The sequence below is a fragment of the Thermobia domestica genome, chromosome 8 (assembly GCF_964235325.1).
Source record: "Thermobia domestica chromosome 8, izTheDome1.hap1.1, whole genome shotgun sequence".
Classification (NCBI taxonomy): domain Eukaryota; kingdom Metazoa; phylum Arthropoda; class Insecta; order Zygentoma; family Lepismatidae; genus Thermobia; species Thermobia domestica.
The window spans coordinates 6825611-6845570 of record NC_137461.1 but is presented as its reverse complement, the minus strand read 5'-3'; the positions used below and the strand labels follow the sequence as shown (position 1 = coordinate 6845570).

Here is a 19960-nt window from a genome sequence, read left to right as displayed (position 1 = left end):
GCATGACGTTACACCACTGTTGGGGTGTTCATCCGCGGTGAATGGTGGCAAATATACGTCGGAGTATCCAAGGACATGAGATAGCATTGCTACCCGAGTAGGGCAACGGCTTGCATACCTGAGGTCATGCATGTTCGGACGGGTATTCCACTGGGAGATGTTTCTAGCATTGCCAGTGTGAGATTGGGCCGTGTTTTGTTGCACTGTTGCTCTCTTATCTTTGTTGACCATCCCAAGTATTGTTGGTTTCGGTCATTGATGGCAGCTGGACACCCTGCATGATGTTTGTTGTAACCTATGAAGTCATTAGCAACCCATTTTCAGGTACATCCTGGACATGGTTGCACGTGGAAAGCTGAATTCCTGCATCACTTCCGAAATCGAATGTCCCATATGTAGCCCATTGACCACTATGCTTCGTCCAAATATGGTTAACTCACGACGACGTTACGTTTTATATGAATCACTCACACAACCACTTTCCACAATGTATCACAAAAAAAAAAAAAAAAAAAAACTGCTAACGTCGCGGAGTCCTGCAGGAGAGGTACATCCATATTCAAACTTGAATTTAAAGTTGTTCAAAATGTTGTACTATTTTTGTATCTTTTTGTACAACCAAGGAGGAATTTTATACCATTCAAATTAACAAAGAAGGGCCATTTCAAAATTTGGGCCACTTCGATCATCTGTAATGCGACATCTTTAAATTTAAATCATAACTAGCTCAGAATTTTGTACCTTTTTGCACCACAAAGAAATAATTTTGTATCCTTCAAATAAACGAGGAAGGCCAATTACAAAATTTCCCCACTTCGATCACCTGTAGTGCGACATCTCCCCACTTCGAAATGTAACCATCGCAGAATTTTGTACTATTTATGTACCTTTTTGTACCACCAAGAAAATTTTTTACCATTTAAATATACGAGGGAGGGCCATTTCAAAATCTGGAGCGTGCATTTAGTTGTAGTGCGGCATCTCCAAATTAAAATTTTAACTAACTCAGAACTTTCTATTATTTATTGCCTTCAAATATAGGAGAGAGAGCTATTTCAAAATTTTATGCACATTTAGTTTTAGTGCGACATCTCCAAATTCGAATTTTAATTAGCTTAGAATTTTGTACTATTTATGTACATTTTTGTGTTACCAAGAAAAAGTGTACCATTAAAATATACGAGGTAGGGCCATTTCAAAATTTGTGCGGGCCATTGAGTTGTGGTGCGACATCGTCAAATTCGAATTTTTTTAGTCCCACAGAATTTTGAACTTTTTTGTACCTTTCTGTACGACGAAGGTAAAAATTGTAGCATTTAAATAAACGAAAGTGAGCGTTTTCAAAATTTGGGATTTTTTCAGTGAGATTGCACCTGCGGTCGTTAGGTAAGACGCTTATATAGTTAGTGTATCTATGCGCGTTTGGCGAAGGTGACATGAATTCAATCTCTGGTGGGAACTCGCGTGGTTCGTATACTACGTTGAGCTGTAAGTCAATGCCTCACATAGCCTCGTGCTAAATGGGACTCTAAAGTCAAAATAAAAAATCTAAGTAAATATTTAAATGTAGACAAACAATCAACAATGCTCAAGTGTTTTGAAAGATGATTCAAGACTACTATGCATTCAGATGTTTTTGATAAAAATTAACATTAGAAGTCAATGACCAAAAAAATAGTATACAGTTACGTATGGATACTAAACAGCTTCTTTATATTCATTACCACATTTTGTACATTTAGTTTGTTCTTAATCCATATAACAAATTATCATATATTTGTTGATTACATTTATCAACATTCCTGAATTAGTAACGATACAAGCAGTAAATTGAATGTAGAAGTTTAAGTTACTAAAGACCAAGTTGAAAATATTCCCTTAATAGGTGGCATATGTAGAAATTATATCTAATCAGTAAGAATGGTTTATTCGTTAGGTTATTGTAATAAATTCCACAAGAGTGGTTTCATTTTCAGTAAGAACCTCGAACATATGTGTGTATCGTTTCCAATATTCTTATTTTATACAATGTTAGTTACCATTGGTATCGATAAAAGATGAGAGTTCTATAATTAAGTTATAACTAATAGTATACATACTATTTCGCTATTTGAAGAGAGTTTTATTAAGGAAAGTTTTGGTTTTCACTTGTGGTCATATAATATTCTTCTCATATTTTTATCTGGCATGTACATTTCAATGAAAGTGAGATTATAAATTCCATAAGTCAATGCTGGTATAAATTTTCAGCTCTCTACTCCCTTAGATACCTGCAGTAAGCAATGTAAAATAATAAAAAACTTTGAAGCAGATAGTATATTATGTCCATATATTCATTTCAAACAGGTAAGCTATTTTCCGTTATTCGATTATAAACAATAGACTACATCGATTCCAGTGTGGCGAAAAATATTGATATTGCCCCTCCCTCTCCCTTAAGACCGAAATTTTGGAAAATGCTTGGTCGTGTGTTATAAGGAGTAAGTGGCTCTAAAGATAATCAAAGTTTGCATTAGTTCTGAATACCATATTCCCCTTACGGTAGTCCTGTACTTAAATGATTATTGATACGTAACTCGATAACTCGATGTTCTCAGAATTGATTTCAACATTTTTAGGTGTCTGCCCGTGGTGCGATCACAAACAAACAGACAGAATCGCTTTCAGTGAGAAGAAATTAGAAAAGATATACCGCTTATTTTTAATTCATTTATAAGACGAGTATCATTTCCTTATCTTCACACTCTGCTTTACTGTTGTACTTTATTTATGTCCTTGAACCTGCCCCCTCCCAGATCGGGACTAATTTTAAAACATCAGCCAAAAATGAGTGCCCAATCAATGGTGACGTTCTATAATGTTAACAAAATTACTGATAATATACGAATGTCAAATAATCTGATAATTAAATGTAGAATATTCAATAAAAAAATGCTGGCTGGGGCTAGGTTCACGCTAGCCACACCCACCATTGAAATGAAACCCACACACGAAATCAGTGTTAAATTATTACTGACAATACCGCATAGAAAGAAATTTACTGCTTTTATCAGAAAGCCAAACTATATACGAAAATCTCCAATAGTGGCATGAATCATGAAAGAAAATAATAGATCTTTCACTTTTATGGTGAGATAAACAACACTAATTGTCTTTCCGAGCGGTATCGTCAGCAGTAATTTAGCAGTAATTTTTGGCATAGAGCACACAAATAATGCTGCATTATTAAAGTTGAGTGCGGTAATATTCACGTTAATTTTTGGCGTTCGTATAACAACACATTTTTTACCTTGTAGGTTCATCACTAGTTGGGCACTAATTTTTTATATAAATTTTTACATTTTTGCCATTCTAGGTACCTTGAGATCAAATACATTCTAAAAGTTTGTGTTTACTGGACTACCATAAAAAGATTTATCCGGAATTTGAAGGTATGGAATGGGGAACGTGAACCTAGCCCTAAAGTGATTACAATCAGGGATAAAAGTGGATCTGAAAAGATAGGGGGACGCTAGGTAGCGGCATAACGTCAAGCCATTCCCCCTGCCTATCTTTGCCCATTATATTTTTTCTTAGGAACTGGGAGGACACCGGGCATATTTTTTCAAGGTGGGAGGACAGCGTCCCCCCGCGTTCCCCCTAACTTTTACCCCTGATTACAATGCAACACAAGTCAAGTCAAAAATCAGCACTGAAATAGTGCTGATCACTGAGTATAAACAGAAAATTTGTATTTATATTACAACAGAGAAATTGACCCTAAATTTGTAAGGAGGAGAGCGTGCACCTCGGATAATAAATATAGTGTTGAAATTGTGGTGATTTGTAATCATAGAATTAAGATTTGTATCTTTATTACAAAGGAGAAATTCGACCACAATTTGAAAGAAGGGGAGGAGGAAGCGAGATCCTGGCTTTACCTACTTAACCGAGGGGAGGAAAGGGCAAAAATTAGTGCTGAAATTGTGAATTAGTGCTGAATGAATATAAAAAGAAAATTTGTATTTATATTACAACAGAGAAATTGGTGCCAAAATTTGGAAGGATGGAAGGAGAGCGTGAACCTGATCTCAATTAATTAACAGATTGGAATGGATTTGGTTTGATTTGAGTTTAGAGTTCGTTTCGGAAACGAGGCTATTTAAGACGTTCACCTACAATTAACGTGGGATGGGACCGCGGTAGCTCAGTGGTAGAGCGTTCACTTCTGGTGCATGGGGTCCCTGGTTCAATCCTAGCTCGCACCAAGTAAACTTTGTTTGACAAAACCTGTGGACGGGTTTTCTCGGGGTTCTCCCTTTTCCTCCCACCTTCATTCTATCATTTAATTAATTTCTTATCATCACCGTCTCGTTTAACCTAGCCGGCATAATCGTGGGAAGTAAAACTCAAAAATTTCATTTTCGAACATGAGCTACCGTTGGGAATCTCACTCAAATCTCCATACCCTCATGATACAAAGGATCTACCAGAGGAATCGGAATGAAAACCAAGTAATTGGAACAAAAAGCGAGTAAAAAATTAATGTTGAAGTAAAAATTTTAAAAATATGACCGGTAATAGTTCCGAGCTAGTGAAAATTAGAATTTGAAGTTGTCGCACTATAAATAAATGCACCCCAAAATTTTATATGGCTCTTCCTCGCATATTTCAAAGGTACATTATTTTTGGTGGTACAAAAATAGTACAAAATTCTGAGCTGGTTAAACTTCGATTTTGGAGATGCATAACAACTAAAAGCACCCTTCAAGTTTTGAAATGGTCCTTCATCGTGTATTTGAATGATACAAAAATTGTTCTTGGTGGTACAGAAAGGTAGTACATGAATAATACAAAATTCTAAACTAGTTAGTATCCGAATTTCGAGATATCGCAGTACAAATAAATGCACCCTCCAAAATTTGAAATGGCTCTGCCTCGTATGTTTGAAATGTACAATTTTTTTCTTGGTGGTACAAGAAGGTACATAAATAGTACAAAATTCTGAGTTAGTTAAAATTCGAATTTGAAGATGTCACACTGCAGGTTGTTGAAGTTGTGATACTTTGAAATGGCCCTCCCTCGTTTATTTGAAGGGTGCAAAATTATTTCTTTGTGGTACAAAAAGGTACAAAAATAGTACAAAATTCTGAACTACTTAAAATTCAAATTTGAATATGTCGCATTACAACTAAATATATCTCTGCAAGAGGTGTGGGACACACGTAGTGCCCGTCCGCGAATCAGTGACCTGCTATCCAATGAGTTTTATATAGTGAATGTAGGCCTATGGTGGCCACTTTGACTTGTTAAACGTTCAATGTTCGTAGTGTGAAATAATATTTTTTCTTAAATTTTCATCTACAATAGTTATAGATAAAAATATCAATTAACCAGGTTCATTAAAATGTTCACTAAATTATTACACGTATACTTATTCGAAAAGAAATTCAGACTTGCCAATAACCTATGCCAAAATAAATGCAAAATATACTTACCAATCTATATCTGTCTTCGATTTCACGAGTGTCTTGCCATGGACGCCACATTATTATCGTCTCTGCAAAAACCCGTCTTTCTATGCTAGAGCTTTTTGGAAAACTAACATATTCTGACTTCTGTTATCTTCTGTTATCTTTTCTCAATAAGAGATAAAGGTTGAAACCGAATTAGGACCGATAAGCCAACAAAGGCAAGCGATAACGGTTAAAATGTAAGTTTAAGAATTCACTATATACGCCAGTCAAGGGATGATTTAGGGTCGAATAAGGAAAAAAATGGTGAAAAGCTGGGACAAATTTTATATTCTTTATAAAAATGTTTGTAACAACATACTAATTTTGCACCCCTCTACCATCCCGGATTTAGCCGCTATCTTGGAAAAATGGCGCCAAAAATTAAGTTTTTTGTAAATATCTTGCACAGAGTGCATTCTAGAGCAAAGCATACTATTACAAAAAAAATCTACATTAAATTCTCTACAAGAAATGTTCTCTTCATTTTTTCTCCAGGATGCACCGTTTAGATGCTATAGGCGTGACTGATTACGTATTTATTTTTCAGTATCGCTTTGTAGCAGAATCTTAACGAAAATTTTCTGATATTATTTTGTTTTAGTGATTTTTTATATAAAGTATAAATTAATATATTTCTCATTCATTGTAGGTGTGACTAAAGATAAGTAATCAGGTCTATTGGATCATCTATGTTCAAGATGTCGTTAGCTAAAATATGTTTTATATGTGACAGGCACGTAGCCAGGATTTCATGAAGGAGGGAGGTCCGTGACATGAAATGCTGTGGTCATGACACCAGGGGCTCGATCATTCTAAACAATTTTACTGGAACATATATTGGTTTGTTTAGCCAGGATTTCATAACGGGGGGGGGGGGGACATGAAATTCTGAAGGCCCAGGAGCTCGATCAATCTAAACTACTTTACTATCAACACATATTGGTTTGTGAGGATATATTGGTAAGTATTTTAATAAACTATGAAGAAATCTCGAGTAAAAAAAAAAAAAAGTATTGAAAAAGATTATACAATATTTACATCCTTCGTCTGTTTATTCAAATATAACAATTTTCCTTTCATTATGGCCTCAACTATTATAAAAAGTACATATTTACTATTATAAAAAGTACATACTCAATAATGTCTTGTAAAATATTTTGCAATATCTGCGTTCCTTTTTCTGTAGAATCAAATGTTAACAGAACTTTTTTTCCACATATATTTTTGTTTTTATTATTCCGTCAACTACTGTCTGTTTCAAATGGCAGATTAAAGGAGCAGTAGAAAATTGTTTTTGAAATAACATATTCGATATTGCAAGGGTGCGATGACGAAAAATTATGATAAAAAATGTCCACGCTGTTACACAACAGCACAATGCTTTCGGAAGCTTGAAATCTCCCTGACTAGTAGCAGAAATTCTGAGAATTCCGCAACTTTTCTAGAAATTTCGAATTCCCTGACTCATCCAGGATATATCGCTCACCTCGCAACCATGTATTGCAAGTAATACAATTTTCCTCATAAGAAAGAGTAACCAAAAGCTTCCTGTAGTTTATTTTTAACTCTGATCCTTCTTTTTCTCGTTTCATTTTGTTTCATCGTTCCCTATTTTTTTTCCATTTCTGGTCTCGAAGGGGGGGGGGTCCGGACCCCCCGGACCCTCCCTTGGCTACGGGCCTGTCTGTGAAAGACTTCTCAGTGAGGGTGTTACGTGTATAGTAACAGAAAACAGTGGCGTATTTTGTAGGCTACTGGGTCTACTAGCGGTAGCCTTAAAATATTACAAAATAAAGTTAATATAATATAAACTAATTTATATTGATAACTTTATACTTTCAGTGTTAAAAGTTTCTGCAAAATGTATGAATTTAGAAAAATCCATTAACTTGTTTTCCCGCACTCTGTCTCGCTATCTTAGGAGATTTTCAATCTGGCAACAGAGCGGGAAAACGGCGCATTCCACTTCCCTCCATCTTCGTCCGCAGCGTACGAACGGGCTAGCAGGTAACACCAGTATCCTCTAGAGTAACTGGTTTCTCGGGCGTGAGCGAACTTAAAAGTTCTACGAGAATGACAACGCATTTTGGGTTCTCCGTGAATTGTCTCGGACATCTTGAGCCTCGTTCCGTAGCGTTTTGCGTCAGTTGCAATGCAAATTTTGTGTTTCACAGTATTTTGCGATAGTTGACATAAATTATAAGTACTTGTTTCATAAATTGCGTTACGTTGCAAAGGGTCTTACAGACTGAGGCTCATTTGTTATCTAATTGCCTATTTCAGCGTTCTTTATAACTCGCAAACAGTGCGCACCCATGGGAGTCCACGGGTCCCGACCCCTCAAAACATCCTGACATATACATATCTTTGCACTTTCTCAATAAAACTATACTTGTTTTAACAGATAAATTATTGATGTAACATGAAAATTTGAACCCTAACAGCACAATTACACATAGGTGTAGCCAGGAGGTTTCTGTAGGAGCGGCCCGTCGTTTTCGAAGGGGGGCCAGATACAATCTACAAAAAAATATGCTGCAGCTAGTGTTTTTGAAGCCTGAAAAAAATGGAAAATTTTGTTTTCCTGCCGGAAAACTAAAAACACTGTTGTAGCTTATTATTATTATTATTACTTTTCTTTATAAATTAAATTACAGGTAGTTTTTTATTATGCTTAACCAAGACCTACTGCCCTGGACCAAATATTATACATTTCTGCATAACCCTGTTTCTGCGGTAAATAATTGAGCACATTTTTTGTTTTGATGCTTTTCTGGAAGCACATTTTTAGCACTATTATTTGGCGCTAGTTTGGGGGCCCTGCGTTGGATGGGATGGGCTGGCTTCACGCTGGCCCCCAACTTGGCAACCCTGTTTTTGCTGTAAATAATTAAGCACATTTTTTGTTTCGATGCTTTTGTGGGAGCACATTTTTAGCACTATTATTTGGCGCTATTTTGGGGGCCCTGCGTTGGGTGGGATGGGCTAGCTTCACGCTGGCCCCCAACTTGGCAACCCTGTTTTTGCTGTAAATAATTGAGCACATTTTTTGTTTTGATGCTTTTCTGGGAGCACATTTTTAGCACTTTTATTTCGCACTAGTTTGGAGGCCCTGCGTTGGGTGGGATGGGCTAGCTTCACGCTGGCCCCCAACTTGGCAACCCTGTTTTGGCGGTAAATAATTGAGCACATTTTTTGTTTCGATGCTTTTCTGGGAGCACATTTTTAGCACTATTATTTGGCGCTAGTTTGGGGGCCCTGCGTTGGGTGGGATGGGCTAGCTTCACGCTGGCCCCCAACTTGGCAACCCTGTTTTTGCTGTAAATGATTGAGCACATTTTTTGTTTCGATGGTTTCCTGGGAGCACATTTTTAGCACTATTATTTGGCGCTATTTTGGGGGCCCTGCGTTGGGTGGGATGGGCTAGCTTCACGCTGGCCCCCAACTTGGCAACCCTGTTTTTGCTGTAAATAATTGAGCACATTTTTTGTTTCGATGCTTTTCTGAAAACACATTTTTAGCACTATTATTTGGCGCTAGTTTGGGGGCCCTGCGTTGGGTGGGATGGGCTAGCTTCACGCTGGCCCCCAACTTGGCAACCCTGTTTTTGCTGTAAATAATTGAGCACATTTTTTGTTTCGATGCTTTTCTGGGAGCACATTTTTAGCACTTTTATTTGGCACTAGTTTGGGGGCCATGCGTTGGGTGGGATGGGCTAGCTTCACGCTGGCCCCCAATGTGGCAACCCTGTTTTGGCGGTAAATAATTGAGCACATTTTTTGTTTCGATGCTTTTCTGGGAGCACATTTTTAGCACTATTATTTGGCACTAGTTTTGGGGCCCTGCGTTGGGTGGGATGGGCTAGCTTCACGCTGGCCCCCAAATTGGCAACCCTGTTTTTGCTGTAAATAATTGAGCACATTTTTTGTTTCGATGCTTTTGTGGGAGCACATTTTTAGCACTATTATTTGGCGCTAGTTTGGGGGCCCTGCGTTGGATGGGATGGGCTGGCTTCACGCTGGCCCCCAACTTGGCAACCCTGTTTTTGCTGTAAATAATTGAGCACATTTTTTGTTTCGATGCTTTTCTGGGAACACATTTTTAGCACTATTATTTGGCGCTAGTTTGGGGGCCCTGCGTTGGATGGGATGGGCTAGCTTCACGCTGGCCCCCAACTTGGCAACCCTGTTTTTGCTGTAAATAATTGAGCACATTTTTTGTTTCGATGCTTTTGTGGGAGCACATTTTTAGCACTATTATTTGGCGCTATTTTGGGGGCCCTGCGTTGGGTGGGATGGGCTAGCTTCACGCTGGCCCCCAACTTGGCAACCCTGTTTTTGCTGTAAATAATTGAGCACATTTTTTGTTTTGATGCTTTTCTGGGAGCACATTTTTAGCACTTTTATTTCGCACTAGTTTGGGGGCCCTGCGTTGGGTGGGATGGGCTAGCTTCACGCTGGCCCCCAACTTGGCAACCCTGTTTTTGCTGTAAATGATTGAGCACATTTTTTGTTTCGATGCTTTCCTGGGAGCACATTTTTAGCACTATTATTTGGCGCTAGTTTGGGGGCCCTGCGTTGGGTGGGATGGGCTGGCTTCACGCTGGCCCCCAACTTGGCAACCCTGTTTTTGCTGTAAATAATTGAGCACATTTTTTGTTTCGATGCTTTTCTGGGAGCACATTTTTAGCACTATTATTTGGCGCTAGTTTGGGGGCCCTGCGTTGGGTGGGATGGGCTAGCTTCACGCTGGCCCCCAACTTGGCAACCCTGTTTTTGCTGTAAATGATTGAGCACATTTTTTGTTTCGATGCTTTCCTGGGAGCACATTTTTAGCACTATTATTTGGCTCTATTTTGGGGGCCCTGCGTTGGGTGGGATGGGCTAGCTTCACGCTGGCCCCCAACTTGGCAACCCTGTTTTTGCTGTAAATAATTGAGCACATTTTTTGTTTCGATGCTTTTCTGGGAACACATTTTTAGCACTATTATTTGGCGCTAGTTTGGGGGCCCTGCGTTGGGTGGGATGGGCTAGCTTCACGCTGGCCCCCAACTTGGCAACCCTGTTTTTGCTGTAAATAATTGAGCACATTTTTTGTTTTGATGCTTTTCTGGGAGCACATTTTTAGCACTTTTATTTCGCACTAGTTTGGAGGCCCTGCGTTGGGTGGGATGGGCTAGCTTCACGCTGGCCCCCAACTTGGCAACCCTGTTTTTGCTGTAAATAATTGAGCACATTTTTTGTTTTGATGATTTTCTGGGAGCACATTTTTAGCACTTTTATTTCGCACTAGTTTGGAGGCCCTGCGTTGGGTGGGATGGGCTAGCTTCACGCTGGCCCCCAACTTGGCAACCCTGTTTTTGCTGTAAATAATTGAGCACATTTTTTGTTTCGATGCTTTTCTGGGAGCACATTTTTAGCACTTTTATTTCGCACTAGTTTGGAGGCCCTGCGTTGGGTGGGATGGGCTAGCTTCACGCTGGCCCCCAACTTGGCAACCCTGTTTTTGCTGTAAATAATTGAGCACATTTTTTGTTTTGATGCTTTTCTGGGAGCACATTTTTAGCACTTTTATTTCGCACTAGTTTGGAGGCCCTGCGTTGGGTGGGATGGGCTAGCTTCACGCTGGCCCCCAACTTGGCAACCCTGTTTTTGCTGTAAATAATTGAGCACATTTTTTGTTTCGATGCTTTTCTGGGAGCACATTTTTAGCACTATGATTTGGCACTAGTTTGGGGGCCCTGCATTGGGTGGGCGGGGCTAGCGTGAAGCTAGCCCCGCCCAAATTAATCTTCTAATTTCTTGGTAATTTGAAGAGCACATTTTTTAAAATTTTGCATTTTGTGAAGCACATTTTTAGCACATTTTTTTGGTACTATTTTTAAAAAATGTGCTCAATTGGGATGGGCCAGCTTCACGCACGTTAAAACTTAATCTTTAATAGTAACACAACACAACGAAAGGAAATAAATTTACGTTAGCACTTTACGGCATAACAGTAGAGAAACATAAAAGCTTCGCAAGTTATTTCCAGCAGAAACAGCTACTGCCTGCTAAATACACAACAATGAACCCGTATCGACTAATCACAAAAGTAAAAAGATGAGTGAATTTACTTTTTCTGTGTTTGATCCCTTCCGTTATTGACATTGTTCTTCATTGTTGTTCATTATTGACATGCACAAACATATTTGAGTTTTTCTTTCAAATGTGACCAATTTCATTTAAGCAATTTCTTTTAACCAATCTCATTTAACCAAAGCGACGTCCTCAACTTTAAAGCATGAAATTACTTCTATGGACACGCTATAATTAAAACTTACCCCTTTACAGAATTTCAGTTGATAAAGTATTGACATTCATAAAGGCTTACGCAAATATGAAATAAAAGGATTTTAAACAACTTACCAAAATAGCGAAAAAAATAAATAATCCACCAGACTTCATACGCACAGAAATTATAAATTAATATCGCACTTCTACACTGTATGAATAAATGTATCTCACTGACCTTTTCCTTGCCTCTACACAGTGTGTGTTCCTTCTGTTCGCATTTCGCCTTGGCTACAAGCTAATCCGAGTAACTTGGGTGTTTGATATCCTGAGTTACGTCATTTGACCTTCACCACCGTTAATCTCTATTGCAACTCTCTCTCTCTCCCCCCTCTCTTTTCTCATTTTCCCTCGAGACCACTTCTGTCCCAAGAGGTTTTGAAAAGAGGTAAAATAAATTGAGATTAGAAAAAAATAAGAAGAAAAAGAACGAACTGGTCACGTGGTTTCGAAAAGAACGCAGCATTTCCCTTCACCTGAAAGAAAAAAAAAGTGTTCTCAACCCAAACGACCTTGACGTAGGCATTTAAAAAACAAAATGACAATTCTAGAAAAAAGAAAACCGAACCTAAATCATTATGCAGACATTGTTATCAGGTCATTGCATCCAATTTGTCTATACTAAATGTTACTAACGGCTATCTATAAAAAAGAAAAAAGGATCAAATTCCACTTCTTCTTATCACCTATCTACGCGTGTCTTTAATGAGTCATTGGCGTTGACAATTAAATTCAAGCCGAGTGTTTTATTGATTCACATCAAAATTTTATGTACTTTTAAAAGCGTCTTTAAGTTGATTTGACTTTGTTTGTATTTCTTGTTTACATTCATTTCGTTGAGTTATTTCTCCCTCTCTCCTTCCTCAGTGATGAGAGTAATCAAATTGGCTTCAATGATAAAAATAAAAGTGTAAACCTTAAAATGGTTTACAAAATAGCATTTTGATTTATTTGCTTTCTGTTGATTAGTGAAAATGAAATGAAATATTTTCGTTTAACGTCCCACAATTATACTACGTGTTTTAGGCTAAGGGGACGGATATTCAAGGCAAGTGTTTTAATGGAACAATTGATGGAATGATAATGTGGGAGGAAACGGAAGTACCCCGTGAAAATCCACGGACACAATGTTGTCCACTACACACTAACTTGGCCGGGAATCGAACCATGGTCCCCGTGCACCACAGGTAAGCGCTATGCCACTGTGCTACCATCCTTCCTTCTGTTGATTACCAAAATATTTATGATTCTGAGTAGAAGTTGCAAGTAATGTGTGCGTTAGTCGCAGAAGAAATCAGACAACAGTAGATTCAATACGCTAATACATGAAAACAAATGAGTGTTTGATAGCAAATTCTCCTACACTGCTTCATCTATTCTAATGATTCTTGGTGGAGGGATTCTGACTAAAAAGTTGAGAAAAAGACTTATAAAATGCTTCGTATGGAGTATTGTACTATACAGCGCAGAAACATGGACATTACGCAAAAGAAAATGAAGAAAATGACTAGAAGCTTTCGAAATGTAGGTGTGAAGAAGAATGGAGAGAATTAGCAGCTGTTACAAATGAAGAAAAAAGAACAATTTTAGGTAGTATTGAGAAAAGTAAGAGGGAGTATTAGGAGGAGAGGTTGAGACATTGGTAGAGACGAATTTTTTTCGTAAAACATTAATTATCACAATTTTCACATTTATGTCGTTTTTATTTTTTTTAAATGTAGCACGTTTTTTTTTTAAATATGGAACTTGTAAACAGTATATTGCTGGTAGTAAGATGTATATCTAATACAAAAATGAAGATATACCTTGATTAGGTGTACATTCTAACTAATGTAATCACTGCAATATATAAATTAATGCAAAAATTTAAAACTTCCTCTAACCTCATCTCTAGTTAAAGGATAACATGAAGCAAGACATTACCAATTCTTCTTTTAAGTTTATTCTCCTGTTAGTAACAATCATATTATACTTGGGAAAGAATCTCTCGGCATTAACACTCGAGACTGGCAACCATTTTGAACGAAACGAGCTGACAGCAACAGACTTGTGGTTAACTTTTGAACTGTTTAACAATGATACAATGTCAACTTCCTTATGCTCACTGTTGAGAACTTCAATAACCTTACTTTTAAATTCACGGTAAGCAACCAACAGATTATGAACATTTCCACGACAAAACACAGTCAAGGATTTAAACAACAGTTCAGTTTCGTTGATGTCTAGATCTTTATGAAATGAAAAAGTTTCTGAATCAAATAACTCTCAGAACTTTTTCGTAAATGCAACGTTTTTAAAGTTAAATAATATTGAAAATGCACTTTTGTTATTACACGACCCGCTCGGGAGAGTAATACTCCCGGAAGTACGTTTTTCCGCGCGCTACTCTAGCCAGCTGTTTTACGCGCTATCCTAGCCAGTTGTTTTAAGTTGGTCACAAAATTTATATCATGAAGGACAAGGGAAACAAAACGAGCCCTACATCATGGAGTACAAGGGCATAAGTACTACAACTATTTATCTGCACAAATAAATAAAATCACTTTTTTAAATATTATTTTCATATTATCTTAATTTAATAAGTGTTATAAAAATGCAAAAAAAAATGTTTAAAAAACTTTCCTCGGGCCGGGTTTGAACCCGCGCCAAAAGAGAGATTTATTACTAGCATATAGCGCTAGCCCACTTTAAAAAAAAAAAAAAAAAACTTCCTGACTTATTTTCGACTACAACCACTTTTCAGGACTACTAGACACGACAGGGACACGAACACAGAAACATCGAGGACAGTTAAAATTCCACCCTTGCTACTACAGAGGGACTCGAACCCCCAATGGGCTTCACCTAACGATCATCAGCCTAACGCCTCAGACCGCTCGGCTACACCCACCGGCCCCACTCGGCCACGAAGGCCGACAGTAGTAAGCGTTTGATTTCTGCTATTTTAATGCAACGTGGCAAGAAGTGGATAACGTCAACCAATCAGAACTGTGTTTCTCGTTTCTACTTCCGGGAGAATTACTATCCCGAGCTAGTCCTGTTATTACTAGCAATAATTAACAAGAAATTCCACTTTTTCATTTTCATTCGTATTTATCGCAAAATAATGCCGAATTTCGCAAATATTCGCGATAATATAAACGTGATTTTTGGCTCTGAAATGAAAAGTTTGAGGTTTCCTAAAACATATATGCATTTTTTAAACGTTTCGTACATATCGCATTAACTAAAGGTTTCGTCTTTAGAGTCTAGACATTGGCTAAGAAGGAACTGTAGCATAAGGGACGTGTTAGAGGGTATGGTGGTAGGAAACAGAGGGAAGAGGCGAAGAAGACTACAATGGACGATATCAACACAGATAAATCGTACGTGAAGACGGAAAAGTTAGTGGAAGAACGTGGAACATGGAAGCTTCTTACTTGCGGCAAGTGACCTGTTAATAATGGCAGAATAAATGTGATGATGATGATAATGATCTATTGGACCCTGTTCTGACTTTACATGAAAAAAAATAACCGAAGAAAATGCCCGATTCTAGGATCAATAGAATAAACTACAATCACGCACGGCTATCGAGTCGCACCTGCTGTCGTATTCGGAAAATTTAGTCATTTCGTCTTTTATTTTATTTTATTTATTTATTTATTTATTTATTTATTTATTTATTTATTTATTTTTCATTCATGATAAACCTTTGTCTTCCCGTGAGAACAGCTCTGCAACCATGCGTATCAACAGTCATGTTCTATACTTCAGGCACGACTATTTTATGATGTATTTTTTAAAAAAATGATGTACTGTTTTTTTCATTTACTTTTTAAATTTTCCGTGTTTTATAGTGTTACTTTCCAACTTACACTAGAATGGTTGAACGGGCTCTACAGCAATTAATATAATCGTATGTATTTATTACTCATATACTGTAATTCACACCTTTACTACTGAATGTACAATACTGCCCTTCATTTTGCAGAAAGTCTCTGTATCATCCGAGCCCCGACTACCCCATGTTAGTAAGGTCCACATTAGCTCGGATAATCGATGTTCTAGTAAATATACTTATAAATAATTATCAAGAGCCTAATACCGGTATTTATACAAGTCAAACACTCACAAACTATTACTATTAGAGGCAACTAGGCACATCGTTGACATCATATAAACAAGATTAAGCTTTTTTCTTATCGTAATACGAGGAGAGACTATTGCATTCCAAAATGCAATTAAAATGTTGGACAAACAATATTAATATATGCTCTGATCTTACAATTAAGGTTACCCACTAGATAAGACTCGATGCTGTCTCATCTCAAAACATTGTCTTGAAAGCTCTGTCTTGTCTCGGAAACTATCGATTTATATTGGTAAAGTTCTGTATCGTCTCGAAAAAAAAAAAACATCAGTTTCTACTGAAATAGTTCTATCTCGTCAGGAAAAGTATACCAGAATCTCTTAGGAAAGCTCTATCTCGTCTCGGTAAAGGTATTGGTTTCTGTTTGAAAAGCTCAGCCTCGACTCGGACAGTGTATCAGTTTCTAATTGAAAAACTCTATCTCGAAATGTATTTCTTTTTAATTGAAAACGTTTGTTCCCTCAGGAAAAGTATTTAACTTTCTATTAGGAAAGCTACATCATGTTTCGGAAAGTATGTCTCACCTGAGAAAGCATGTGAGTTTCTACTAGGGTGAAAAAAAATCATGATTTAAAAAAAAAAAATTGTTGATTTTTTTTTATTTAAATCGATTTTTTTGATTTAAATCAAATCTTTCTCCTCGTATTATAATACAAGTCGCGAACTGAAGAAAAAGCATTAGGAATTAGCATTAAATGCTAATTATACCATTTAAGTGAAAGTATTGGGGTTGAATTTTGAATTATCCCCAATGGTTAACCTATATCAATCCCAAACAATGTTTCTTAACCCTTCTAAATTATGGCTTTTTTTAAAGGTAAATTATAGACTTTCAGTCAAGCAGCTACAGCATCATCCCTATTTATCCTACGATCATGGTACATACATCACTCTCTTTAGATTAAAACAACTTTTGAAACGGTAACATTCACATTGACCTATCATGTCCTTGAAGCGGTAAATTTTGAGTAATCGGCTTTTTTTTTTTTAAATGATGCCCTCTGGATTCCCCTATGTTAACGCACAGATCTAAAAATCAACTGGGAAATACTAAGGGGTGTACTAAATGTGTGTACAAAATTTCAAGCTTCTATCTTGAGTAGTAAGGGTGAGGAAACTATTTAACAATAACCTAAGAACATTCCCACAATGTAACAGATGACCCGGATATAATATAAAAATTTCCTCAGACATTTCTATTTATCCTAGGATCATGATTTGTACATTATTCTCTTCAAAATAAAACAAATTTTCAAACGGTATCCTTCAAATGTCTCCATCATGTATCTGGGGCGGGTAAATCACGAAATAAGGAATTTTCTGTTAAGTTTTTAAAACAAATTTTATCTCTGTGGACCCCTCCCCCTGTTTTAAGGCAGAGATCTGAAACAAATCTGAAAAATACTGAGGGGTGCATTGGGTAAATGTGCAAAATTTCAATCTTAGGTGCAAAAGTAAGCCCGCGAATAATTATGTTCCCCAAATACCTCAGATTCCCGTATAAAACAGGATCTCAAGTAACAGTTTCCTGAGACATCCCTATTTATCCTAGGAGCATAGTACGTATATTATTTTCTTCAGAATAGAACAGCCTTTCAAACGGTACCATTCATATGTCTTCATCTGAGGGAAAGGGGGGAATCACGAAAAAAAGCCATTTTTTGTTAAAAATATCCTTTCTTAAACATTTTTGCCCCTCTGGACCCCGCTGTTTCCACGCAGATATCTGAAAATTATTAAGGACTGCACTGAACGAGTGTGCAAAATTTCAGTCCTCTGAATGTAACCCGCCAAAAGATAATAATAATACGCATAACAAAAAATATCTTTTTAAGTTTATGACGTCATCACACACAATGCATCAACGCAGAAAGACGTGAAAGCATATGTAACGTGTTCTAAAATGCCTCCAGTCTTGAAGATAACAAAAAACAATTTGGAGAGGGGATAGGACCCCTCTAAATACACCCTATTATCTGGGAACAAACAAACACACACACACAAAAGAATTTTCGTCTTAAATGTCGATGGTGATTTCCCCGTTGGATAGTTAAACGATATTAAAACCTAAACCCAATGTTACGAAAAGAAAAGATCTGTTACCTGTTCAAAACGGGATTTTCCCTAATCCTCCTCTGCATGACACTTGTTTTCATACCATACTGTACATTTGAGTCTCATTGTATTATGATTATTAACTTCCACAATCGAAATAACAGAACAGAAACGGGATTTTAGTTATTTTCACTTTAAATTAATTTATTTCGGAATTCGATTTAAATCAACGATTTTTATTTAAAAAATCACGTGATTTAAATCTTGATTTAAATCGTGATTTAAATCAGACTGATTTAAATCAATCCACCCTGGTTTCTACGGAAAAAGCTGTTTCATCTCGGACAGTATATCGGTGTTTCTTTTTGAAAAGGTCTATCTCGTCTCGGACAGCGTATCAATTTATGTTGGGAAAGGTCTCTCTCGTCTCGGAAGCATATAGGTTTCTATTGGAAGATTTCTCTCTCGTCTCGGAAAGTGTATCAGCTTAGGTTGGGAAAGCTTTTTCTCGTCTCGGAAAGTGTTATAGTTTCTAATGGAAAACTTTTGTCTGATCTCGGAAAATATATCGCTTTCGAAAAAGCTGTTTCGTTTCGGGAAGTTTATTAGCTTCTATTAGAAAAGCTCTGTCTAGTCTCGGAAAGTGTATCGGACTCTGTTGAAAGACTTGTCTCGTCTCGAAAAATGCATAGGTTTCAATTGGAAGAGTTCTATCTCGTCTCGGAAAATGTATTCATTTCTATTTGAAAAGATCTGCCTCATCTCGGAAAGTATATCGGATTCTATTGTTAGATTTCTGTCTCGTCTCGGAATATGTATAAGCTTCTACTAGGAAAGCTCTATATTGTCTTAGAATGTATATAAATTTATATTGCAAAAACTTTGTCACGTCACGGAAAGTGTATTGTTTATGGAAAAGCTTTGTCTCGTCTCGGAAAGTGTATCGGATTCTGTTGAAAGACTGCTGTCTCGTCTCGAAAAGTGTATCAACTTCTATTGGGAAAGCTTCATGTCGTCTCAGAATGTAAATAAGCTTATATTTCAAAAAATTCTTCTCCTCGCGGAATGTATATATGTTTCTATTGGAAGACTTCTATCTCGTCTCGGAAAGTGTATCAGTTTCTATTGGAAAAATTATGTCTCGTCTCGGAAAGAGCATTAACTACTACTGGTAAAGCTATGTATGGTCTCGAAAAATTTAAAGTTTCTATTGAAAGAGCTTTCTTTTGTCTCGGAAAACGTATTGAATTCTATTTGAAAGCTCTATCTCTTCTCGGAAAGTGTATTGATTTGTATTGGAAGATTTGTCTCGTCTCGAAATGTGTATAAACTTCTATTAAAAGGGCTCTGTCTCGTCTCGCAAAGTATTGGTTTCTATTGGAGAAGCTGTGCTACGTCTCTGAAAGTAGATTTGTTTTCTATTGTAAAAGATTTATCTTATTGTATCGTATCTTATCCAAAATATTATGTGGCAAGCCTATTGGTGGGCAAGCCTATTGAAATACAGGAAGTTTCATTAAAAGTTGAAAAGAAAATTTTTATTTTTAAAATCAATGCCATAAAGAATAATATGAATTTGCTTCGGTGAGGATCATTTTGTTTAAATAGCAGGAACCTCTTTTAGCAATATATCGTGTTATTTTGTCTATTTTTTATGCAATCAAAAAAAATACAATTTCTGCCTGGAAGATGTAAGTTTATTGCTTTTTCTTTCTGTGGGTTGACAACAAAAGTAGTCCATTTCACATCCTATTGGGAACAGATATTACTTTCTTTTCAGGAAGTTGCTTTTGACAAAAAAAAAAGTAACTTACACACTACAATGCTATTAAAAATATTTTTATTTGTATGGCTAAATGGAATCATGTTGCGGCTTTGAAGTCTCAAGCCGTAGGATATATACAACCGATTAAGGATTTTTTTAAAAGGCAAATATGTATCATAAT

At 36.9% G+C, this 19960-nt stretch overlaps 1 protein-coding gene across 3 annotated transcripts in view; it reads right to left on the bottom strand.

The window, feature by feature from the left end:
* Positions 1-12212, bottom strand: part of LOC145692668 (centromere protein V-like) — an 86655-nt gene extending 74443 nt beyond the window's left edge. The window contains exon 1 of one of the 3 annotated variants that reach the window (XM_081768042.1): positions 11903-12212. The gene's annotated coding sequence lies outside the window, so the exon portion shown is untranslated. Of the gene's footprint in view, positions 1-5477; positions 5609-11902 lie in introns of those variants that run through there. The other 2 variants (XM_081768041.1, XM_081768043.1) reach the window with 2 other exon arrangements.
* Between the last annotated feature and the right edge of the window lie 7748 nt (positions 12213-19960).